Source organism: Caretta caretta, chromosome 7 (assembly GCF_965140235.1).
Source record: "Caretta caretta isolate rCarCar2 chromosome 7, rCarCar1.hap1, whole genome shotgun sequence".
Lineage (NCBI taxonomy): Eukaryota > Metazoa > Chordata > Testudines > Cheloniidae > Caretta > Caretta caretta.
Genome location: NC_134212.1, coordinates 106,113,889 through 106,130,175, shown reverse-complemented (window position 1 = coordinate 106,130,175; position 16,287 = coordinate 106,113,889). Strand labels below are relative to the sequence as shown.

Genomic DNA, 16,287 nt, shown 5'->3' with positions numbered 1-16,287 from the left:
GCCCTGCACTTTAGTGGAGGGAAACAATTAAGGGTGACCTCTGATAATTCTCCTTGTCTTTTGCTTGAATAGAATATTTACAGTCTAAGAATCTGTCTCCTCTTCAATATTATCTCTAAGGAAGCAAACAATATTAAAAATGAGTTGAACTGGAGAACATATGGTAAGAATAGAAGCTCAATCCAATTAGTATAAATTACATGTGCTGTGCTCAGAAAAACTTTTAACATACACTGTCAGGGGATAGAGTTAAGTGTCAGTGTCTTGACTGTCACTGACTGTCTTAAACAGGCAAAAGACCCTTCAAAACAGTTGTTTAGATCTAGCTGCAGTTTAATTGACTATGGAGTAAAACCTCTGTCATTGCAGTAACTGTATCGGAATGGTTGGAACACCATCCGATGAAGTGAGTAGCTCACGAAAGCTTGTGCTCAAATAAATGTGTTAGTCTCTAAGGTGCCACAAGTCCTCCTGTTCTTTTCACTCCAAGAGAACATTCTTATGTGTGGCAACATATCCATAGGGAAAATAAACTGAGGCTACCCCAAACTATTCAGAGCAGTCTTCGGGAACTAATGATTCTCCAGTGCTACTGTGAACCGTATCTCTCTCCAAATTGCTCCGCAGGTGATCTATTTTACCACTGTGGTGGCTGGTCTGGGTCTTTGCATAATGTTGAAGTAATTTTCATTTAGTTTTTGGCAATTCTTACTTAGTATTTTAGGGCTGAAAAGACAATGTCTAGAAATGTCTCACTCCCTGATGCTGTTCATTTAAGTAGACACTCACTTCCTTTGCTGTTGATTTTGTTTGTTATTTCGTGCCTTGTAATTATTTTAAACTGTTTCTATGTTTAAAAAAAGAATTCAAGAACAAGTGAGATTATATTTAATAGCTTACTGGAACACTGGCTAACTGCCAAGATCATATGACAGTTTTTATTTTCCATCCACTTTTTTTACATGAATATGAAAAGGGAGGTAGAGGAACCATGTCAATTTATTGAACCGAGAGTCCAGTGTTCCCTCTAATTTTTGACAGGCCGTGTGCGCAAAAAAGGTCTTCTGTGCAAATTGTTGTGCTTCTGTGCAAATTTTTGTGTGGGTGGTGTTTCACCATGTGCACGGGGTTTAGGATCTGTGTGCGCACGCACGCACGCGCACAGCTGAGAGGGAACAGTGACCGAGACAGCAGGGGCAGCTAAGTATTTTGAATAAATCTGATGCAGTGCATCAAAGATGTTATTTGCAGCACATTTTTGGATAAGCTACATAAAAAGAGAAAGGCTGCACCAAATGGATATTTCCCAAACTAGTTTGGTTAGAATGGTAGTGTGGCATGTAAGCTATATACTGTATCTGCTATGTCTGTTATTTCATGCTGCATATTTAAGTTTGTAATGGTCCAGCTGTGAGGCCCTCCATGTCGGAGCGCCCTTTCAAGTCAAGATGACTGCTGTTTTGGAATAAGTCATACACATTGTGCTTAATTGTGGAGACTTTATCTTTGTTCTTTCTTGTCTGATTATGTTCCTTAATTTAAAAGTCCTCTGACTGAAAGTATGTAGTTGCCTTGTGTATAGAAAAACCATAGCAGCTAACATTTTTCTCATTACCTGATATTTCAAGCTTTAGAGGTCACCATAAATGATAGAAACTTGAGATTTATGTTGTTCTACTTTAATGTGCATTAGTAGTTTGTCACATGGAAAATATTTACAGAACAGTATGTAAGGCAACGTTTAAAGTTTTTGTATTAAAAAGGGCACCACTCAGCTTTGTGGAGTGCAAATTTTCCCCAAAGGAGCCTTCTTGTAAATTGCTGTATGTTGTACCTGTTGTGTTAAATGTATCCCTGGTGTAACCTCATTGAGCTGAAATTAGTGGAGTTACACCAGGGATTAATTTGGCCTTTGATCTTTAATAAAAGAAATGTAAGATGAGCCTCACTGTCCATTGCAGCCTCAAGCTTTCCATTTCAAATTTGATAGGAAGCTTTCCCATTCCTCCTTATGCTTGCTCAGGTTTAGCAATTGTGCCTTTATTTCCCATGTATTAATGAAACTAACATTCAGAATTCCCATTCCCAACTTACTAAGGATGTCTACTAGCCTGATTTCATGCAGTGAAAGTAAGTCTTCAGAGCGCTGCTTCCCAGAGTGCAATGCTATCCACTCACAGATATCTGGAAATGGATGACCTGTGTGAAAAGAGTTTGACAATTTCAGTATAAACAGCAGTGAGCAGGCATCCAAAGCCACCACAACTGGCAGCACAGTAGTGAGGGCAAGCACGGTACAGGCATGGAAGGTGAAATATCATCTCACTCCAGAGATGGCCCCTCCAGGCCATGTATCAGAGACATTGTCAGTATTAAAGCCTTCAGGGAGGTATAATAGGCCAGGAAAGGCTGAGGCCTGGTCTACGCTATGTGGGGGAGATCGACCTAAGTTACGCAACTTCAGCTACATGAATAACGTAGCTGAAGTCGACCTACTTAGATCTTCACTTAAAGTCTTCACTGCTGTGGGTCAACAGCTGATGCTCCCCCATTGACTCCACCTGTGCCTCTCGCTCCGGTGGAGTACCAGAGTCAAGGGGAGAGCGTTCAGCCATCGATTTATCACGTCTAGACTAGACGCGATAAATGGACCCCCGCTGGCTCGATCACTGCCTGCTGATCCTGCAGGTAATGTAGACAAGCCCTAAGTCTGCCCTGGCACAGTTGCAGCTGCCAGACGCTAGCTGCAGGTTTGGCCGGTGAATTTTTTGCACATTATTATTCCCCATGCAAGTTCCAGGGCAGCCAAGGAGCTGGTATCTGCTATTCAGCTTCCTGGACTCCAGGGAGATTCCTGATGAACCTGGGAAGCTGAGAAACACATACCACCTCCTCAGCCACCCCGGAACCTGCATGGGGCATAGCAAAGCTCAGGTTCTTCTCCGAGAAGAGAAGAAACAAGAGTTTTTCCCGCAGGGTGGCTTGGGGTCTGGAGAGGTGTGGTGCACACTGGGGGTCTCCGGCTGGCCCAGGGCTTCTCTAGCCACGGGGGCAGGGGGGAAGGGGAGGGATGTTCAGGGCTCCAGCTGGCCTGGGGCTCCTCTGGCCAAGGGAGGGGACTCAGGAATACTCTGGGCAGGATGGGGCTCGTAGCTCTGGCCGCAAGGAGAGCAGGGGGTGACAGGGGTCCAGCCACGGGGGGGAGGGGTGTGAGCAGAAAGGGCAGAGCTGGGGGCTTCCACCCGCCACCCATGTCTGGGGAATGCATTACCGAGGCTACGTACACAGCTCAGCTTACGTCAGTATAAGTTATGTCGCTCAGGGGTGTGAATAAGCCACCCCTCTGAGCAATGTAAATTACAACGACCTAAGGCACCCCGGAGCTTCTCCAGCTGACATAGCTACTGCTGCTCGCAGGGGCTGGAGCTAGTAAATCGACAGGAGAGCTCTCTCCCATTGGTACTGATGCAGCTGCGCCACTGTGAGCTCTGTAGTGTAGCCGTAGCCTGAGTTATCAGGAGGAGGTCAGTTAGTTGGCCCAGCTCGGCAAAAGGTGCTAACAGTAGTGTAGCCGCAGTAGCACGGGCGGTGGCAACAGAATCCTGGCTTAGCTCTCCCAAGTACAAACTTGCCTGAAACTCCTGGGTATGTCCTCCGCCCAGCTAAGCTATGTGTCTGCAGCTGCCATCCCTGATACCGGCTATTTATACTCACACTAGCTGGATGAGAGCTGGAGCGAATATATGCACGTGAGCAGGGGAATCACAGCCCTAGCTTGTAGTGTAAGAGGTACGGAAGCCTATGTCTAGTGTATGCCTACTAGCACAAAGGGCGAGATGCTCCCCTCCCCATACGCCTCCTTGAAAAAAGGGGAGTAAGTTCTACCCTTTGCTTGTCTCAGTGCATTATTCTTGGTCTCTTTTCTCCCCTATAAAAACCCGTGTGTCTTCAGGAATAACACAAACAAACTTGACTCTCTCAAGTTAGTGAGAGTTTTGTCACTGACTTCAGTAAAAGAGGGATTTAGACCCACCCTGAATTTTCATGACTGAGACCCATGCTAAGAATGGGTAGTGCCAATGGCTCAGACCCTTGAGTATCAGTCTGTGTCTTTGGGACATCATGAGGTCCAAGAAGAAAGAAGGATTTCAAATTCCTCAGCAGGTGGTTGGCCCTGCCTTTAGGACACAGGGCAGTCCTTAAGATTAGAGCTAATAATTGAAAAGCTTCCTGCGTTGTTGTGTGTTTTTTGAGAACATCAGTTAACATGGTAAAAACTTATGTATAATTGATAACTTTATCCTCTTTCTCAAATGGGCACATAACTGATCTCTCTCGGGGGGAGGGATAGCTCAGTGGTTTGAGCATTGGCCTGCTAAACCCAGGGTTGTGAGTTCAATCCTTGAGGGGGCCATTTCGGGATTGGGGCAAAAATTGGGGATTGGTCCTGTTTCAAGCAGGGGGTTGGACTAGATGACCTCCTGAGGTCCCATCCAACCCTGATATTCTATGATTCTATAAACCAAAGGAAGCTAAGCAAAATGAATTTAAAGAAATTACTCTGATGCCATTAGCGTATTCCTTGGTAGACAATAGCCTTCAGGCAGTTTAAATTAATGCTTGATCTGTAACTTTTTGTTCAGGATATTCAGATCAACTTTAGAGGTTGCCTTTTGTGTTTGCTTTGTCAAAGAAGTCCAAGGGGCACTCTCCTAATTGCTCAGTGATATTCCCATCTAGGCTGATATGCCACCGGCATTTTTATTGCCCAATGATTTTGATTTTGCTTTAATTCATTTTCAGTGCCACAGTGCTTTCTGACTTTTATACTCCAACTCCTCCATCAGGGCTTATAGGTCAGGTATGGTTGCTTTTCCCTGAGCCAGATCATAGCATCTGAATATTTCAGGTTCTGTACCCACAGTTGCTCTCCAATTAATTTCAGTTCTTTTTCTGGAACACATTCTCTATGCAAAACAGGACAGGGTCTAAAGGTACGATTTATTTTTCTTTTACTTCTGGTTTCTTTCTTACAGGGAAACTGTGACTGAGGGCAGAAAAAGGAATGCTGTATATGGAAATTAATCTGACTAGAAATACCTTAAAGTACTGTGGTTCCACAAAGTGAACAAGACAACAATTTAACAGCCTAGCCATACACAATGTTTCAGAAAAAAATTAAAGCAGGAGAAGTGAACGGATTAGTTGTATTTGTTGATAAGTTCTTTGGGGGGTACTGACCATGTTTCATTATGGGTGTGTACCGTACCTAGCACAATGGGCCCCCAATCCCTGGTAGGGGCCTCCATGCATTACAATAATATAAATACATACAAACCATAATAGTGTCTTGGTGTTGCTCCCTCTACTCATTCCATTGTAGAGAAGTTCCACCGAAGAAAAGGGGAGTATTAACAGCATTAAGGATCTGTTCAACGTCAATAAGGGTGAGCGAATTGGACCTTAGGGGGTATTTTAGTCTTGAAATGTTGCCACCTGAAAACAAAAAGATCTTTCTTCAACAAGTCTCAGTGCTGCATTTCCTTTTACAAAAGCAGGAGCAGCTGCAGGTATTGTAATACAATGTGACAGGTGTAGTTCAGTCCCAGAATCTGCTGATTGCAGACGTTGGGCAATTACTTGCTCAGAACGAGCTTAGTATCCCAAGATGTAAAAATAAAACACGCTGAAAAAAAAGCTCAATTTTCAATGCAAGAGAATTGCTTGGTTCAAACTGAGCACCTTTCAACATCCAAATAATATATATAATTTAAGTATAAAATAGCTGAGTTGATAAAAATATGAAATCTCTCATTAAAATCACTTACTATGCCAGAGAGAAGCAAATATTTTCATAGAATCATAGAATCATAGAATATAAGGGTTGGAAGGGACCCCAGAAGGTCATCTAGTCCAACCCCCTCCTCGAAGCAGGACCAATTCCCAGTTAAATCATCCCAGCCAGGGCTTTGTCAAGCCTGACCTTAAAAACCTCTAAGGAAGGAGATTCTACCACCTCCCTAGGTAACGCATTCCAGTGTTTCACCACCCTCTTAGTGAAAAAGTTTTTCCTAATATCCAATCTAAACCTCCCCCACTGCAGCTTGAGACCATTACTCCTCGTTCTGTCATCTGCTACCATTGAGAACAGTCTAGAGCCATCCTCTTTGGAACCCCCTTTCAGGTAGTTGAAAGCAGCTATCAAATGCCCCCTCATTCTTCTCTTCTGCAGGCTAAACAATCCCAGCTCCCTCAGCCTCTCCTCATAACTCATGTGTTCCAGACCCCTAATCATTTTTGTTGCCCTTCGCTGGACTCTCTCCAATTTATCCACATCCTTCTTGAAGTGTGGGGCCCAAAACTGGACACAGTACTCCAGATGAGGCCTCACCAATGTCGAATAGAGGGGAACGATCACATCCCTCGATCTGCTGGTATCTACCACTCCTACCACTCCTCCCAGTTTAGTATCATCCGCAAATTTGCTGAGAGTGCAATCCACACCATCCTCCAGATCATTTATGAAGATATTGAACAAAACCGGCCCCAGGACCGACCCTTGGGGCACTCCACTTGATACCGGCTGCCAACCAGACATGGAGCCATTGATCACTACCCGTTGAGCCCGACAATCTAGCCAGCTTTCTACCCACCTTATAGTGCATTCTTCCAGCCCATACTTCCTTAACTTGCTGACAAGAATACTGTGGGAGACCGTGTCAAAAGCTTTGCTAAAGTCAAGAAACAATACATCCACTGCTTTCCCTTCATCCACAGAACCAGTAATCTCATCATAAAAGGCGATTAGATTAGTCAGGCATGACCTTCCCTTGGTGAATCCATCCATTTTACCTATTTTTAAAAGGGAGGAGGGCTGATCCTGGGAATTACAGAGTAGTAAAGGCTTATTTCAGTACAAGGCAAACTGGGTGAAACAATAACCACAAATAGAATTATAAAACATCTAGAAGATCATGGTATGAGAGGGGCTAACCAGCATGGCTACTACAAAGATAAATTGTGCTTCATTAATCTATTTCAATTCTTTATCTAAAATACAGGAGAATAATCCAAAATAGAGAAAAAGTTGGACTTTGGACTTTGTAAAAGCCTTTGACAAAGTCCCTCACAACGAGGTATTTAAGGAAACTAAGCAGTGACAGGGTTAGAGGTAAAGTTCTGATATGGATTATAAACTGGTTTAAAGACAGACGACATGGTAAAAGTAAATGGAAAATTTCTCTAAAAGAACTGATATCACTTATATTGTATATTGATGGTAGAGAGCTAAAACAGTTAGGTGGCAGAATTTGCAGGTGGCACACAATTATTTGAATCCTGAAGTTCAGAGGAGACCAAAGAAAGCTAGGCGAGTGGACAACATGACAAGTGCAAACCAAACCACATTGGAAAGAATAATCTGAACTAGTCATTGTTGACAGATAAGTGAAAACCTTTGCTCAATGAATAGCAGCTGTAAAAAAAAAAAGTGGCAGTATCTTTTCATGAGGTCCCATCATGTATGCAAACTTTGTGAGTCCAAGGTCTCCTACACCCTATCCTGTCTTAAAGCAGGTGCACTGTACAGCTAAAGTATTCCCCCCCAACACACATGCACATCATGCACTTGTAACAAAAATTGTATTCCAAACAGTCCCAATTAACATAGCAACAAATAAGTAAAATCCAAAGTTATCTAGCTAAATCACAAAGTAACTCCTGTCTCCAATGTTATAATGAAAATGTAAGATAGCTATACAGGTCGATACATATGAACATTCAGTTAGATATAGTCTGATAGAGGTGTTAAAAAGAAAGTAAAAAGATAATGGATAAGGAAAGGTCTATAGGTGTGGGTACTTTATGTAGTAGTTTGCATAAAGAAATGCACATAATCTAGGCATCATTTTTAAAGACTTTTTGTTGTGGGCCTCCATTTTAGCCCTTCTGATTGGCAGAAAGCATTCCTAGTATAAAATAAGCCTAAATAGAGATACCAGAAACACTTCTATAAAGGGCAAGGATGACAGATGTGATTTATGCTGTAACATCTTGAAAAACTATGGGGCAAACAGGAATACATAGATTCTGACTCAAGAAATATGGATGTGACAGATATTGCTTTGTTATCAGAAACTGGAAATGATTTAAAATATAATACTTGGCAGTCATGTTCCAAATTCATCCCTGGTGAAACTCCATTCACTACAGATATGAATTTGGCCTTATCTGTCTTTTTGTACCATTTTTCAGTTGCTGGATCTTTCTATAGATAGTGTTTTTTTCTTACCTATTACATTCCCCCTCCCACAAAATAGCAAACCCTCCTTTCTGTGGATAACCTGAATCTCAGAGTTACTGACATTTAGTAAACAGCACGATCTAGTTGACAGTACACTGGCATGGGAGTCAGGAGACCTGTGTTCTAATCCTGGCTCTGCCAATAACAAACTGTGTGATGTTGGACAGGACTCTGTCTACTTAAGAAGAGGTTTTTTAAAAGCACTGAAGGTATTTAAGTAAACATTTCCTTATGCACAGACTTTCAATGGGACTTGTGCTCCTAAACCTCTCAGATGCCTCTGAAAATTCCTTCCATGCAGGACAAAGACTGCCTGGTAATATATGTATTGTGATAGACCCAGGCCAGTTAGGTACAGCAGAGTAGCCTTATTGGGATCCAGGAAGTGGGTGGGCAAAGCCTTTAGCCTGAGAGGGGGGTCCACAGGACCTGGAAACCAAGTAATTACGGGGGACAACTATTGAAAGAACAGGGACAGGAGTACGGTCAAAGGGTCAAACGAAGGGAACCAGACGGGGACACCGAGCAGAGAATCACAGACAGCTCCCACTGCTCCTCGAAGGCATCAAGGGAGTCAGTGGACGCTGCCCAGAGGAATGGATGGAGGATTGGAAATAGGCCCCACAGTCACAGGAGACTCCATCGGCCAACCTCCTCACCCTGGTTTTATAGATGGCCACTTTAGCCAGGGCCAGGAGGAGGTTGACCAGGACGTCCCGTGACTTAGTGGGGCCACAGATAGGGAGTGTATAGATAAGGAGGTGAGGGGAAAAGTGCAACCAAAATCTTAACAAAAGGTTTGTGAGGAGCCGGAACGGGCTGCAGCCTGGCGCACTCCAGGTATATGTGCGCCAGGGTTTCCCTCACGCCGCAAAAGGGGCAGGTGTCTGGGATGGGGTGAACCAACGCCCATGCTAACAGCCCCGTGAAGGAGCCGCCAACTGATATCCCCGGCGGGCCTCGGGACAGGGTGGAATATAGGCTGGCCCACCAGGGCTCCTCACCCTCTAGAGGTGGCAGGAGGTCCCGCCACTTTGTGTCAGGGCGGGAGGTGAGGGTGGGGGGACGTGAAGGGTGTGGAGCACAAGTGTGTATAGATGTTTCCTTGGCGCGTTCTGGAAACGGACTGGCTGCAAATCATACAGCCAGCTCACAGTGAAGGGGGGGGGGGTGTCTGTCAGGTCCATGGGGCAGGGGCCCAATGAAATGATCCGGAGGGCCTGGGGTGGAGGGTGGGCGGGGCGCGCCCTTGTGCAGGACCCGGTCGAGGTAAACCCGAGCAGCGGGCGGCAAAGCGGCCCTCACCTCCTGAAGTACACACCGGGGAGTACGAGGCCTGGAGAGCCCCATGCGCTGAGCAAGCATCAGGGGATCCAGCCGTCTCCCCAGTTGTAGTCCCCAAGGTCTCCGACTCTGGTGACTTCTGCCAGGACAAACCTCTGGAGCACCGAGGGGGACTCTGCCACCTGCACATGGAGCTGGGGATTGTGTAGCAGGGACTCCATGAGGAGATCTGCCCCCACGGTGGCTGCCACGGACCTGGTCGCTGAGAACAGTTTCCAGGTCCGGAGAAGGTCCTGGTAGAAGACTGGCAGCCCGGAGAGGTCTCGCAGAAGACCTCTCAGATGGAGATAAAGGAGCTGCCGGTCATATCAGAGCCCTTGGAAATGACGCAGGAAGGCATGCGCCAGTACGCTCCACAATGGACTACCTGCACCATAAAGGAGCCTCTGCAGGGCCTGGAGGCAGAAGACATGGACCTGAGTGTGGAGACACTTCAGGCCCTGCCCTCCCTCCTCCAGGGGTAGATGGAGAACCCCTGCAGAGACCCAGTGCAGTCCTGACCAAAAGAACACCAGAATTAATGCCCAGAGGTTGGCCAGGAATCCCAGGGCCAGGACCAGGGTGTTGAGCCAGTACCAGAGCGTGGACAGGGCTAGTTGATTAAGCACCAGTGCTCTCCCTCGAAGGGAGAGGCACCAGAGTAGTCCTGTCCATTTCTGGAGTCGCTCTATCACCCTGCCCTCTAAACCGTGCCAGTTCTCCGGCAGAGAGGGATGCGTGGCAAAAAGGTAAACGCCGAGTTAGAGCAGTGGACCCGCACTCCATCGGATGGCCTGAAGCGCAGGTGGAAGGGAGCTCACCTGCCACCGGTCCCCTACCACCAGGCCAGAGCTCTTGATCCAATTTACCCTGGTGGAGGAGGCTGCCAAATAGATGGCCTGGTAAGCCTCCACCCGCGCCAAGTTGCTCGGGTCCTGGACCATGAAGAGCACATAGTCGGCGTACGCCGATAGGACCAGCCGCAGCTCCGGCTCCCACAGGACCAACCTCATCAACCTCCTACGGAGGAGACAGAGGAAGGGCTCAATCGCCAGAGCATACAGCTGGCCCGAGAGGGGGCACCCTTGCTGTACTCCTCGCCCGAAGCTGACCGGTTCGATCAGGGTCCAGTTGAGCTTAACCAGACACTCTGTGGAGGCGTATAGCACCCGGAGAAAACCCACAAACTGGGGTCTGAAGCCAAATGCCTGCAGAGTGCTCAGGAGGTACCGATGGTCCACTCTATCAAACGTCTTCTCCTGATCCAGGGACAGGAGGGCGAACGACAGACCGTCCCTACACCCGAGTTCCAAGAGGTCCCAGATCAGATTCAGGTTGTCGAAGATGGTGCGGCCCGGGACGATGTAGATCTGGTCTGGGTAGATCATGTCCGCCAGCACAGACGCTAACCACAGCGAGATTGCTTTCACTGTGACTTTGTAGTCCATGCTGAGGAGCGAGAAGGGATGCCAATTTCGTAAATCGCGGTGGTCCCCCTTCTTCGCCAATAAGGCGAGCATGGCTCGCCTGCACGAAAGAGGGAGGACCCCACTCTGCAAAGACTCGGCTCAGACAGTGACTAGGTCTGGGCCGAGGATGTCCCAGAACACGTGGTAGAACTCCACGGTCAGCCCGTCCATGCCCGGAGATTTATTGGTGGGCATGCGGCGGAGGGCTTCCGAGAACTCGGCCAGAGTGAGAGGCAGCTCTAGCCAGTCTTGGTCACCCGCGCTGACCGTTGGGAGTTCGTCCCAGAGCACTCTGCAAGCGTTAGGATCGGTCGGATCCGGGGAGAAAAGGCCTGCGTAGAAGGCCCTGGCCTTCCCACACAACTCCGCTGGTTCCGTGAGGGGGGTGCTGTCCTCTGCTAGGAGGTAGGTGATGTGCTTCTTGGTCCCCATCATTTTCTCCAGGGCGTAGAAGAAGCGGGAGCCTCGATCCATCTCCCAAAGGAGGCAGATGCGGAATCAAACAAAGGCACTCCGGGCCTGATGGTCCTCGAGGGCCCGCAGCTCCTCCCGCTTCTCCTGGCATGCCCCACAGAGGGATGGATCCTCGGGGCTGGCGGCCAGACACCTCTCCAGCTCTAAGACCTCCCGTTCCAACTGCCCTATCGCCGCATTCCTCTGTCGGCTGGCGCCCTGGGTATAGTCACAGCAGCAGAGACAGGCGGACACCTTCCCCAGGTCCCATCACCGCTGCGCCGAGGGAAAGGCATGCCACAGCCCTTGCCAGGCCAGCCAGAACTCCTGGAAGGACGCCACAAAGCCCACATCCTCCAACAAGCTGTTGTTAAAATGCGAATAGGCCAGCCCCGGCCTCTCTGCGCAGATTGGCCATCACGGTGGCTAAATGATGATCGGAGAATGGGGCCGGCCGGATGCTGGAGGAGTGGGCCTGTGAAAGGTGGAAATGTGATAAGTAGATGTGGTCCAACCAGGAGTGGCACAACCGATGGGCCTCCACCTGGACGAAGGTGAACGTCGAGACGTCGTCCGGATGGTGGTCGCGCCAGACATCCACCAGAGAATGATGGTCGACTATCTCCCAGAAGACGTCCGCGGCGGCCAGGCACTGCTCGGTCCCCGAGTGGTCCCGCTCCTCGAGGGTAGTATTAAAGTCCCCACTGGAGAGCAAGCTGCACCTTGTTACGGGAGCCATGGACGTCCTCAAGGAACTCCTGCAGCTCCTCTCGCAGCATATGGGGGGCCGGGGTCACTAGCCCCAGGCTTTTCTCTGGAGGGACCACTGACACAGACCCGGGACAGGGAAATACAGAGGCCGCTCCCTGGGGGCTATCCTCTGGCATCGAAAGGTGGACAGCCTTCAGTGGGGTTTCCGCCCGGGAAGGAGGCAGGTTGCCCCACGCCCACGAGGGACATCCCATGGGGCTCGGGTCCCAGCTGCATGGCACCGGCCGTCGCCTCAGTGGGCTCGGCGGCCATCAGTAGGGTGCCACCCATGGCCGGGCAGATGGAGGAGCCCAGGGAACCCTCGGAGGCGGGAGCAGAAACAGCAGTTAGGGGGAGGGAGCATAGAGAAGGGGGGCCAGGATGAGGTCGCTCAGATCGAGGCCCGCTGGCAGAGGGTTGTTCTCCCCCTGGGTGACCGGGGTCAGACCCAGGGCATCGATCTCCTCATAGATGGAAGGGAGCTCTCCTTCCACCACCCCGGAGTTCTCTCGCCTCGGGGCTCACAGCGGCTCCAGATGGTAACGGGACAGGAGGGGCTCCATCGGGGGCCTTGGAGGGAAGGGACTCCAATGGGGGGCGGTACTTCCCTCCGATGCTGCCACGTCTTCCCCAGCCTGTACTGGTGGATGGAACACACCCGTGGGCAAGGCAGAAGGCTTGGCATCGGTGCTCCCCTTTCTGGTCTTCCGGGGGGCTTCCGCAGCAGTGGAAAGGAGCGGAGCTCGAGCCTTCTGCTTGCCCTGCTTCCCCTGGACTCAGGCCCAGCCCTCCATGGCATCATCCAGGGGCTAGCTAGCAGGGGTCGGGTCGGGGGGCGATGGCTCAGGGACTGTGGGAGGCAGCGGTGGGGCGGCATGAGGGAGGGAAGATTCCCCCTGGGGCGGGCCCTCTCCCATGCTTGGCTGTATCCCTGCCGCACCCTCCTCTAGGGGCCCCGCCGGATTGCAGGCAGCAGAGGTGGGGCTCTCCCGCTCATCTGGGCGCACTGGGGGAAGTACCCTTGGGCCCGAGTGGGAGCACTGGTGGATTGAGGAGGAGGAGGAGGGGTGGCTCCGGGTGCCAGGCAGCTGGGGCACCGGCGATGACAGGGCTGGTGCCCTGCCAGGGCTCGGGGGTCCCGGATGCCCCGCCTTGACGGGCCAGGGGGCAGTCCCTCCGGATGTGCCCCATCGCCCGGCAGAGGTAGCACCGGGCCTCTCCCGTGGAATAATGCATCCGGTAATGGGCCCCCTGGTAGGGGACCAAGAATGACCCCTCGAGCGCCTCTCCATCACGCACTGCCGCCGGCACTTGCCAGCGGAACGAGAGGACGTGACGGAGGGTGGGGTCCTTGCAGCCCAGTGATAGGGGGCTCACGACGGAAATGGGCTTCCCCAGGGTAGAAAGGGAGGGTAATAGGGCGGCCTTGGGAAGAAAGGGAGGGACAGAGGTCAGGACCAGGCAGACGCCCAGGTCCTCTAGCGGCTCAAGGGGGACGAACAGCCCCCGCACTGCCAGGCCCTTCTCCACTGCCTCCTGGGTGGCGGCCAGATGCTAAGAAGAAGATGACCTTGCCATACATTTTGGACGCTGCCACAATGGCCGTGGGCCCCACCACCCTCGTCAACGCCCACAGGTAGGTCTCCACGTGGGGCAAGGCGGGCATCAGGAGGCAACGGACGCCGTGCTTCCTGGTCATGGTGGGAAAGGGGCCCTGGCCGCTATAGCTGGTAGCGGAGGCGGTGGGCGGGAGAGATGACGTAGCGGCAGGCGGGGGGGGGGGGGCTGCCGCCACCTGGGCAAACGCCCTGGGGGACGGTGGAGGGACACCCGCAGAGCTGGTGGAGGGAACGGCGGGGAGGGATGCCGTGGCAGTCCGTGCCATGGAGGGCCTGGTCTTTTTCATGGGGCCCTTCCCCTTCTTCTTACTCTGGCCCTTCCTGCTGGCTGGAGGCCTCCCCCCAGAATCTGAGGGGGCAAGGGACGTGGCAGCAGCAGAGGTCACCCCGGTGCCTGCCGCTGCCGGCGCCCCAGCAGGGCGGTGGCAGGTGGTTTGGCAGTAGTGGTTAAGGTAAAGGCTTGGGAGCGGGGGGTGACAGAGGGGCAGGCGGGGGAGGGACATCTGGGGCTGCTGGAGGGGCCCCACCCGCCGTGTCCCTGCCATAATGAGCAGGGAGGGAGGGGAAAAACACCAGAGAGAGGACAGGAAAGGGGAGGCAGGTCAACCACTCCTCCCCGCTAGGCTGCAGGCAGGGGAGGAGGGCGCCAAAAGGGGTGGGCTAGACAGGGGGACAATCAAGGGCTCGTGGGGGGCAGTCTCCGACTCAGGATAGAAATCCGGCTCCTCTAGCTGCACTAGGGGAGGGCGGGGTCATAACAATGTTAGGGGGGTGCAGTGAGATGGGGCAAACTCAAACAAGGGAAGAGCACAAGCACCTGGGAGGGGGCATGGGCACACTGAGTAAGGGGCCAATCAGGGCAGGGGAACCACGTGGGGAAGGGGGGGGGAGAACTAGGCTGGAGGTAGGACAGGGAACCAAGGAGCTAGCTTCAGAGGCCAGGGCGGGGCAAACAAACAAAAGCTGCGGAGGGAAAAGGGCGGGGCAGGCAAACAAACTGAAGCTAGCGAGGTGCTGGCATAAAAGGGGGGCAAAAGGCTGCAAGGGGCGAAATGGGGCAGGTAGCAAGGGACAAAGCTGGGGGCTTGCTGAAGGGGGTCAGTCCGGGGCGGGGGGCACATGCGCCCACTTGCGCTTGCACAAAAATGTCAGTATGGGCTGGCTGCTGCTGCAGGCCCCAAAGGTGGTGAAAGGGCGCGGCAGGCCAAGCAAGCAGCGGAGTCCCAGAGGCAGGAGCTTGAGGCAGATGGTAAGCGTCCACTGGGGGTGGTGGAGGGGTCAGCGATGACGGTGGTGGTGGGGGTTTGGGGAGACACACAGATGGACTGGCGGGCAGGCTCCACACCACACCCCCCTGTGTCCCCACAAACACAGTCAAAACCCCCACCACAAAAGCACAGTTCATAAGTCACTCATTTTTAAGGCCCCCTCCACAGTGGTCTGCAGAGTCCCTGTGCGCTCCCCCAGCAGCAGATGGCCCCGCCCCGTCCCCTCCTCCTTCGGGATCCAGCAGCTCCCAGGCAGCAAAGGCAGCAGCAGCTCCAGGCAGCAGCCCGGTGGCCAGGCAGGCAGAGAGGACCCCTCACAGGTGGTGGTGGTGTCCACAGCAGTAGCAACGGCTGGGGTAGGGGTCTCTCACTCCCCCCATCTGGGGAGCAGACCAGCAGCCCTCCCCCTCAAGGGGCTGGAGGCTAAACTGTTTTGGCATGAGGCCATAGGAGCACCAGAGACTAGGAACTCTCTCACCAACCTCCATTGCTGGCTTATGATGAAAAGAGCTCAGTAGGCTGTATTCCTGGCCCTAGGGAGAGAAGAGCTACGTGGAGGGTTGCAGTGAGCCTCTGAAGCTAGCATAAACCTCCTGGAAGCGCGGGACGCACGGGACAAGGTCGGAGCTCTGCCACAGTATCTAAAGTGCCTGGTACAGTGGGGTCTGATCTTATTTGGGGCCTCTCCCACTACTGTAATAGCAATAACATCAGTACTCATGTTTAGCAAACATAAAATAGAGTAGGAATTATGCCAGGATTTAGTCCCTGAAGTTCAAAATAAAGCCCTAATACAGCTCATATTGTTAGATCCATTTATATGAAAGTGCTACACGTCACCTAGAGCCCCCAATGCATTACATGAGTGGCAGGCCCGACAAAATGAAAGTGCACCTGCACCACTTCCGGCAGCTGAATTCCAACTCTACTGTAGAGTCAACTTCAGTATTTCACGCTCGCTATCTTTCTTCATGGGGAATGTACCTCAGACCCTCACCAACCCTCTTTTAAACAAACATTGGCATTTGTTCTCATCTTCATAATAATTTAGGCAGAAAGTGAAATATTAATACGAATACATTTTCAATTTTGACAAAACTAAT

At 51.1% G+C, this 16,287-nt stretch overlaps 1 long non-coding RNA gene across 1 annotated transcript in view; it reads right to left on the bottom strand.

Moving 5' to 3' along the window:
- Positions 1 to 1,741: 1,741 nt before the first annotated feature.
- The window catches only part of LOC142072829 (uncharacterized), a 38,257-nt gene continuing 23,711 nt past the window's right edge, over positions 1,742 to 16,287 (bottom strand). Inside the window, exons 2-3 of the long non-coding RNA XR_012669418.1 lie at positions 5,339 to 5,496; positions 1,742 to 2,199 (exon numbers count right to left, since the gene is read on the bottom strand). This is a non-coding gene — a long non-coding RNA (uncharacterized LOC142072829). The remainder of the gene's footprint in view (positions 2,200 to 5,338; positions 5,497 to 16,287) is intronic.